This window comes from Oncorhynchus clarkii, chromosome 2 (genome assembly GCF_045791955.1).
Source record: "Oncorhynchus clarkii lewisi isolate Uvic-CL-2024 chromosome 2, UVic_Ocla_1.0, whole genome shotgun sequence".
In the NCBI taxonomy this organism is placed as follows: domain Eukaryota; kingdom Metazoa; phylum Chordata; class Actinopteri; order Salmoniformes; family Salmonidae; genus Oncorhynchus; species Oncorhynchus clarkii.
The window spans coordinates 46,623,640-46,633,808 of record NC_092148.1 but is presented as its reverse complement, the minus strand read 5'-3'; positions in this window follow the sequence as shown (position 1 = coordinate 46,633,808).

Below are 10,169 nucleotides of genomic sequence, written 5' to 3'. Positions count from 1 at the left end.
CCAATTTAAGGTGCATACACCGCCACCTACTGTACTGGAGTAAGAAGCCTTTCGCCCATTATCTCAACAATCTGAAAGACCGGCCACTATGACTTTAGACAGATCCCGCCCGCCCGTCTAGCATCACTACTCTGGATGGTTCTGACTTAGAATATGTGGACAACTACAAATACCTAGGTGTCTGGTTAGACTGTAAACTCTCCTTCCACTCACATTAAGCATCTCCAATCCAAAATTAAAGCATCCTTCACTCATGCTGCCAAACATACCCTTGTAAAACTGACTATCCTACGATCCTTGACCTCCAACACAATAGTCAGCAAACTGGATCTAGTCTATCACAGTGCCATCCATTTTGTCACCAAAGTCCCATGTACCACCCACCACTGCGACCTGTATGCTTTCGTTGGCTGGCCCTCGCTTCATATTCGTCGCCAAACCCAGTGGCTCCAGGTTATCTATAAATCTTTGCTAGGTAAAGTCCCGCCTTATCTCAGCTCACTGGTCACCATAGCAGCACCCACCCATATCACGTGCTCTTAGCAGGTATATTTCACTTGTCATCCCCAAAGCCAACTCCTCCTTTGGCCGCCTTTCCTTCCAGTTCTCTGCTGCCAATGATTGAAACGAATTGCAAAAAATAAAAATAATATATATATTTTTTTTTAATCACTGAAGCTGGAGACATATCTCCCTCACTAACTTTAAGCATCAGCTGTCAGAGCAGCTTACTGATCATTACAGCCCATCTGTAAATAGCTCACCCAACATCCCCATATTGTTTTATTTTACTGCTTCTTTGCACCCCAGTATCTCTACTTGCACATTCATCTCGTGCACATCCTACCATTCCAGTGTTTAATTGCTTTATTGTAATTACTTTGCCACCATGGCCTATTTATTGCCTTACCTCTCTTATCTTACTTGATTTGCACACACTGTATATAGACTTTTCTATTGTGTTATTGACTGTATGTTTGTTTATTCCATGTGTAACTGTGTTGTTTGTGTCGCAATGTTTTGCTTTATCTTGTCCAGGTCACAGTTGTAAATGAGAACTTGTTCTCAACTGGCCTAACTGGTTAAATAAAGGTGAAATATTTTTTTTAAAAATAAAACAACTGCCTCGGCTATGCCACCTAGTGTTGTGGAGGACTTGGCAAGTGTTTTGCACTCCAGTGCCCAGTTTTTCAAAAATGATCTATCTGGATTTCTAGATTTCACCTATTGGATAGGATTAAATGTATAGAAATACAAATAATTGAGTTTAATGGGGACTCTCGTTATATTTCTATACATTTAATCCCATCCAATATCCGAAATCCGGATAGATAGCTTTAGAAAAGAAAATAGATTACATTTTCAAGATCAATGCTTTGAACATAGCTCTCAAACTCAGGGGCATTCTGCCTTCTACCTACAGTTTTCAGCCATTAGCCAATTGTCATACTTGAGTAAAAGTAAAGATACCTTCATAGAAGAGTACTCAAGTAAAAGTCATCCAATAAAATACTACTTGAGTAAGTCTAAAAGTATTTGATTTTAAATATACTTAAGTGTCAAAAGTATAAATAATTTAAAATTCTTTATATTGAGCAAACTAGATTACATAATTATTATTGTTTTTACAGATATCCAGGGGCATGCTCCAACACTAAGGCATCATTTACAAACAAACCAATTGTGTGTCCTGAGTCTGCCAGATAAGATGCAGTAGGGATGACCAGGGATGTTCTCTTAGTGTGTGAATTGGACCATTTTCCTGTCCTGCTAAGCATTCAAAATGTAGGAGTACTTTTGGTTGTCAGGGAAAATGTATGGAGTAAAAAAGTACATACTTTTCTTTAGGAATGTAGTGAAGTAAATGTTGTCAAAAATATAAATAGTAAAGTACAGTACAGATACCCCCAAAACACTACTTAAGTAGTACTTCAAGTATTTTTACTTAAGTACTTTACACCACTGCCTACGTTCACGATTGACTCATGTGAACTAAAATCCCAATGCTGTGTTTTAACGTTTAGAAACATCAATAATCATCACTTGCGACACGGCTTTGAAACATATGGCCCTTATCTTTCATCAGCGAGAAAGAATCCTTCAAATATAAAATATACACTTACAGCTATGGTGCCTCAATCTGAGGAAACAACATTTCCGCTACACTTCCTGAGTTATGCTTATGTAACCCTTGTTATTTTGGTCCTTTGAGAGGTACAGTTCGTATCCTCCGCCCCCTCTATGACCTCTGATTAGTAATGCACCTACGTCCTAGGTTATGCAAGTTAGCATTCTAGCTAACAACTGCTGCATCCAAAATAGTTATTTTGCAAAGATAACAACCAAATATAATCTTAGCGAGTGTTCAAGCAAGAATCAAAACATCAGTGAAAGCGTATGAGAACCCCAAAAATTTATTTTATTTAGAAGTAATAAAAACTTAAACATAGGCTATGTTGAATGGGCGCAGATGGCGATGGATTTCTTACTGCAGTTCGTGACGTCAGTAGTGCAATGGCCATAATAGGTGCCGGAGGAGATGGCTGCCGTTTTACAGGCTCTTAACCAATTGTGCTATTGTGTGTGTTTTTTCACATTATTTGTAACTTATTTTGTACATATTGTTTCTGCCACTGTCTCTTATGATCGAAAATAGCTTCTGGATAACAGCGATTACTCATCTCGAACTGGACAAATATGTTTTAATTTAACGAGTCGGACGCAAAGGATTTACTTCCGACACCCGACAAGGCCAACTTCCCTGTCATTCGCAGGAGAAAGAGACAGAGTTTTCAGGGACGTAGGTCGGGGTGCCTTGTAAGGATCTGACGGCGAGTGTGTAATCTGCCTTTACCATCGGTCCTATTAGCCAACGTACAATCATTGGATAACAAAATAGACGAGCTATGATCACGAATATCCTACCAACGGGACATTAAAATCGGTAATATCTTATGTTTCACTGAGTTGTGCTGACTAGACCATGCATTTTGATTTTGTCCATCCACACCAGATGCAATCAGGACCCGTAGGTTGAAATATCCAAACAAACTCTGAACCAACTATATTCATTTGGGGACAGGTCAAAACACATGAAACATGAATGGATATTTACCTATCTAGCTGGCTATTGCTAGCTTATTTGTCCTGGGACATAAACATTGGGTTGTTATTTAACCTGAAATGCACAAGGTCCTTTTTTTCTGGATCTTTGTAGAATTTTTACCAATTTTGAGTCACACAAAATCATGTGTTCGCCACTCCAACAATTAATTCACAAATAATAAAAGGTGAAACCTAGTTAGTTTATAGTAATCTCTTCTCCTTTAGTCTTCTTCTATGGCCTTTATATGGCGGTTGGCAAACAATTTTGACTGGAGTGTGGACCTCAGTCATCTTTCAAATCACCCACATGGGTATTTATTTTGCAACGCTCACACACGCAGACGGTGTAGTCAGCATGATATACAATGTAGGCCTATCACTTGTGCATCAGTGCGCTCTGAAGAGTTAAGAATGATATGCAGTCTTACATTGCACCCAAACAGGACAGATCTGAGATTTGTTTTGCTACTTAGTCCTCTTAAATTGTAATTACAAATTGCACATCAATAATATTTATGGTTATATGACCAAAGATTTGTATAACTAACAGAAGATAGAACAGATCCTGTTGTGTCGTTTCCAATGGGAGTAAATTCATCTTAGTGGGCAGAACAAGCAAGGTGTGCAGAGCCAAGCACCAGCTAGTGAGATCCTATTGGTGTGTTCAAGCATTTATTCGCCTACTCTTTGAAGTGCCCGTGTGCTCAATTTGTCATTGCTCTACACAACACAGTCCACTCTGTTTGTAACAGATTCTAGTTATGGAAACAGAAAACTGTATGGAGATCAAATGTTTTATCTATGAGAAAACCTGCAGAATTTTGGCCAAAATCCATCTCCCTCCATCTTCTCCCACTGCCAACCATGGGGACTTCCTCTCATCACCAGATTTGGTAGTGAGTGGAAACTCCAACTGGATGCTTCACATGTATGGGCCCTACATCCAGTGAAATATCCGTCTCATTGTTCTATCTGCGATATGACAGTCTGCTCTTCCATTCCTCAACCTTCACACCAGGGCTGCCAAAAATATAAGGTCGCTAATAAGACTTTTGCAAAAAATAATGGACCTGTGAAAAAAATATAAAATAACTACCCACTACCATGAGATGTATATATTTGATGTAATAATTGAATGATGAACATATCCCTTCCGAAAATACATTTAAATAGTGTTTTAACGCAAGTGTTTATACCCTGCTCCATGTATTCAATCTATTCCATTTAAAATGTGGCTCCTAGTGCAGCTTTACTTCCGGGCTATTATGATGCATCTGGCAATTCCTTCTCAGTATCCCCTTCATTTTAGAACGTTTTAAAAAACACAGAAGCCAAACGCGGAAACTATGGATACAACTTATTTTGTGTTCACGCATTATTATAATTCATATGAGCGCCACTAGAAATCCCTGCATAAGCATGTTTCCGTTAGCCCATACATCATGACAAAATACACCGTATGACTGCCCTGCTAATGTGTTTGCCCCTTGTAGGCTAAACTGCCAAGAAAATAAAAAACGTAACTGATCCAAATGGTTGCCCAGTCAGGCAGGCTAGATGCAGTTATTTTGAAATTAAATGAATATGCATTCTAAACGACAGGCTTTTGAGCGGTTATTCAAATTACATAGGCTATTCACTGCAGTTTACAGCCCATACTAGAGTTTTGTACTCGAAAACAATAATACAATTCTTCATTGCGTTGTGTTGTTGTAGCCTAGGTATAATACAATTATTGTCCCTAAAAAACTGAAACAATATGGTAGATTTTCGAGCTGCATACCCGGGGACTGGGAGGGAGCGCTCATTGTGTAAGCTATCTATGATTTTATTATCTAATTTAAAAATATATATATATTTCACTTTGTAAATTGACTGGATATATTCACTGCCGTATTAAGCCTAACATTGAGTTTATGAATTGTGGGCTAATATGCATACGCTTCTAATTTAGGATATAGGCTACATCTCAAGCCTGTCTATCTTCATTGCTCTGTTGCACAATTACTCACCTGGCCTCTCAGCTGCCACGGCTATTCCTTAAACATCTTGTTGAGTCCATCCCAGGAAAAGCCAGACTACAAAAACTTGTTGGATACTTATTTCGACGTATTTTCTGTAGCCTACCGGAGGACAGATGCACGCTTTCTCTTGATTTCTGAATAAAATGAGCTACAGCATTAAGGCCTTCACACCGACAGTGTTCTTGCGTTTTGGTACATCAGAAGTACATTCATTTCCAATGGAATGCTGCGTTTGCCTTGCAGTGCGTTCCGTGTGATGTACACAGGAGGTTGGTGGCACCTTAATTGGGGAGGATGGGCTCGTAGTAATGGCTGGAGCGGAATAGGTGGAGTGGAATCAAATACTTCAAACACATGCCATTCCATTACTCCATTACGACCATTATTATGAGCTGTCCTCCCCTCAGCAGTCTCCACTGGTGGTACATATGTTGGATTTATCAAACTTATGCATGAAATTGTATCCGTAGACGCCTTGACAGAAAAGGTGAATGTTTAACTTTTGTTGCACACACATCCAGATGATGTTGCGTAACATTTTGCACAATGAAACTGTATGTGTGATCGAGGTGTAACGAGCTGGGAGATGGAAAGGAAAAGCTGATATGTTCCTACAGTAGGCCTATCTTAACACCGGGCTACATCCTGACAAAATAGGCCTACACCATATGAGTGGCCTGCTAACGTAGCTTTCTGGACCTTCTGAACTGTTGAGAATAGACCCAAACTGATCCAAATGGTTGCATAATCAGGCTGTTGGCCTATGTAGTGAATTCAGCATGAAACAAAACAGGAAATTTGAGTGGATATTCAAATTAGCCTACATCACTGCAGTTTACACCCTATAGACAAATGTGTATTCACTTGATATCAATAATACATTCCTCATTGCACTGTGTTGTTGTAGCCCAGGTATAATACTTTTATTGTCTAAAAACTTAGTCCTAGGCCTATCCGGTAGTCTCGTCACTTTACCCCTACCTAATACCTATGTGTTCATATCTACCTCAATTTCCTTGAACCCCTGCACACGGAGTCGGTACTGGTACCCCATGTATATAGCCCAGCTATCATTGCTCATTGTGTATTTATTCTTCATGTTACTTATTTTTTTCTATTATAATTTTTTTATTTCTTACTGTATGTTGAGAAGGGCTCTAAAGTAAGCATTTCACTGTTAGTCTACACCTGTTGTTTATAAAGCATGTAACAATAAAAATGTGATTTGATTTCATTCACAGTGGAGCTTTGTGTGCCCGTGCACCACTGAGCAAAGCATGGAAAAACACACTACAGATCTGCCATTTCATAATCTGGTTACCTATCTTTCTTGCACTTTGACAGGTAAATATTTTGCCTATGGCCCTAATATTTAGCTAATGAATGGCCTAATATCTAGGTAATATTTATACTGAACAAAAATATAAATGCAACAATTTCAACGATTTTACTGAGTTACAGTTCAAATAAGGAAATCAGTCAAATAAATTCAGGCCCTTATCTATGGATGTCACATGATTGGGCAGGGGCGGAGCGAAAGGTGGACCTGGGAGGGCACAGGCCTACCCACTTGGGAGCAGTGGTATAAACTCCTTATGGAAAAATACTTTAAAGTACGACTTAAGTATTTTTGGGGGGTATGTGTACTTTAGTATTTAGATTTTTTACTATTTTTACTTAAAAGCAATGGTAGCATTGCTTTAAAATACTTACTTTTATGAAAATAATGTACTTTTTACTCCATACATTTTCCCTGACAACAAAAGTACTCATTACATTTTGAATGCTTAGCATGACAGAAAATTCACGCACTTATCAGTAGAACACCTGATCATCCGTACTGCCTCTGATCTGGTGTACTCAAAAAACACAAATGCTTAGTTTGTAAATTATGTCTGAGTGTTGGAGTGTGCCCCTGGCTATCTGTCTGGTTTGCTTAATATAAGGGATTTTAAATTATTAAAACTTTTACTTTTGATACTAAAGTATGTTTTTGGCGTTACATTTACTTTTTATACTTTTTATATGTATATTTAAAACCAAATATTTTTAGACTTTTTTACTCTATGACTTTCACTTGAGTCATTTTTTAATAAGGTATATTTATTTTAACTCAAGTATGACAATTGGGAATTTTCCATCACTGCTTGGGAGCCAGGCCCACCCGCTGGGGACCAAACCCAGCCTTGGACTCTTTAAAAGTAATGCTACCAAATACTAATTGAGTTTATATAAACGTCTGACCAACTGGGAATGTGATGAAAGAAATAAAAGCGGAAATAAAAATGAAAAATGTGAAATGTCAGAATAATAGTAGAATGATTTATTTCAGTTTTTATTTCTTTCATCACATTCCCAGTGGGTCAGAAGTTTACATACTCTCAATTAGTATTTGGTAGCATTACCTTTAAATTGTTTAACTTGGGTCAAACGTTTCCGGTAGTCTTCCACAAGCTTCCCACAATAAGATGGGTGAATTTTGGCCCGTTGCTCATGACAGAGCTGGTGTAACTGAGTCAGGTTTGTAGGCCTCCTTGCTCGCACATGCTTTTTCAGTTCTGCCGACAAATTTAAATAGGATTGAAGTCAGGGCTTTGTGAAGGCAACTTCAAAACCTTGACTTTGTTGTCCTTATTAAGCCATTTTGCCACAACTTTGGAAGTATGCTTGGGGTCATTGTCCATTTGGAAGACCCATTTGCGACCAAGCTTTAAATTCCTGACTGATGTCTTGAGATGTTGCTTCAATATATCCACATGATTTTCCTGCCTCATGTTCCCATCCATTTTGTGAAGTGCACCAGTCCCTCCTGCAGCAAAGCACCCCCACAACATGATGCTGCCACCCCCGTGCTTCACGGTTTGGATGGTGGTCTTCAGCTTGCAAGCCTCACCCTTTTTCCTCCAAACATAACGATGGTCACTATGGCCAAACAGTTCTATTTTGTTTCATCAGACCAGAGGCTTTTTTATGGTGGTTTTGGAGCAGTGGCTTCTGCCTTGCTGAGCGGCCTACGTCGATATAGGACTCGTTTTATTGTGGATATAGATACCTTTGTACCTGTTTCCTCCAGCATCTTCGCAAGGTCCTTTGCTGTTGTTCTGGGATTGATTTTCACTTTTCGCACCAAAGTACATTCATCTCTAGGAGACAGAACACGTCTCCTTCTTGAGCGGTATGATGCCTGAATGGTCCCATGGTGTTTATACTTGCGTACTACTGTTTGTACAGATGAACGTGGTACCTTCGGGCGTTTGGAAATTGCTGGATGAACCAGACTTTTGTGGAGGTCTACAAAATAAATTCTGAGGTCTTGGCCGATTTATTTTTATTTTCCCATGATGTCAAGCAAAGAGGCACTGAGTTTGAAGGTAGGCCTTGAAATACATCCACAGGTACACCTCCAATTGACTCAAAGTATGGCAATTAGCCTATCAGAAGCTTCTAAAGCCATGACATAATTTTCTGAAATGTTCCAAGCCGTTTAAAGGCACAGTTAACTTGGTGTTTGTAAACTTCTGACCCACTGAAATTGTGATAGTGAATTTTAAGTGAAATAATCTGTCTGTAAACAATTGTTGGAAAAATCACTTTTGTCATGCACCAAGTAGATGTCCTAACCGACTTACCAAAACTATAGTTTGTTAACAAGAAATGTGTGGAGTGGTTGAAAAACTAGTTTTAATGACTCCAACGTAAGTGTATGTAAACTTCCGACTTCAACTGTAATATATATATATATATATGTTCCTGGACATTTCCGTGTGGAATGGCCCAAGCCCTCACCCTCCGATCCAATAGGACCAAGACGTGCTCAATGGGATTGAGATCCGGGCTCTTCACTGGCCATGGCAGAACACTGACATTCCTGTTTTGCAGGAAATCATGCACAGAACGACCAGTATGGCTGGTGGCATTGTCATGCTGGAGGGTCATGTTAGGATGAGCTTGCAGGAAGGGTACCACATGAGGAAGGAGGATGTCTGTCTTCCCTGTAACGCACAGCGTTGAGATAGCTTGTTGTCATTACAGGCACAGTCCAATGATGCTGTGACACACCGCACCCGACCATGACAGACCCTCCACCTCAATCCCGCTCCAGAGTACACGCCTCGGTGTAACGCTCATTCCTTCGACGATAAACGCAAATCCAACCTTCATCCCTGGTGAGACAAAACCGTGATTCGTCAGTGAAGAGCACTTTTTGCCAGTCCTGTCTGGTCCAGCGACGGTGGGTTTGTGCCCATAGGCAACGTTGTTGCTTGTGATGTCTGGTGAGGACCTGCCTTACAACAGGCCTACAAGCCCTCAGTCCAGCCCCTCAGCCTATTGCGGATAGTCTGACCATTTATAGAGGGATTGTGTGTTCCTGGAGTAACTCGGGCAGTTGTTGTTGCCATCCTGTGCCTGTCCCACAGGTGTGATGTTCGGATGTACCGATCCTGTGCAGGTGTTGTTACACGTGGTCTGCCACTGCGAGGACGATCAGCTGTCCGTCCTGGCTCCCTGTAGCGCTGTCTTAGGCGTCTCACATTACGGGCATTGCAATTTATTTCCCTGGCCACATCTGCAGTCCTCATGCCTCATTGCAGCATGCCTAAGGCACGTTCACGCAGATGAGCAGGGACCCTTCTTTTGGTGTTTTTCAGAGTCAGTAGAAAAGCCTCTTTAGTGTCCGAAATGTTCATAACTGTGACCTTAAATTGCCTACAGTCTGTAAGCTGTTAGTGTCTTAACGACCGTTCCACAGATGCATGTTCATTAATTGTTTATGGTTCAATGAACAAGCATGGGAAACGGTGTTTAAACCATTTACAATGAAGATCTGTGAAGTTATTTGGATTTTTACAAATTGTCTTTGAAAGACAGGGTCCTGAAAAGGGGACGTTTTTATATATATATATACACACACACACACACACACACACACACACACACACACACTTGTTTACTTGACTTTTATTCTCTATAAATTGACGCTCAAATAATTTACTCCGGCAAGTTTGCCACTGTTGCGCTGCAATAAGAAAGTAAACAGAA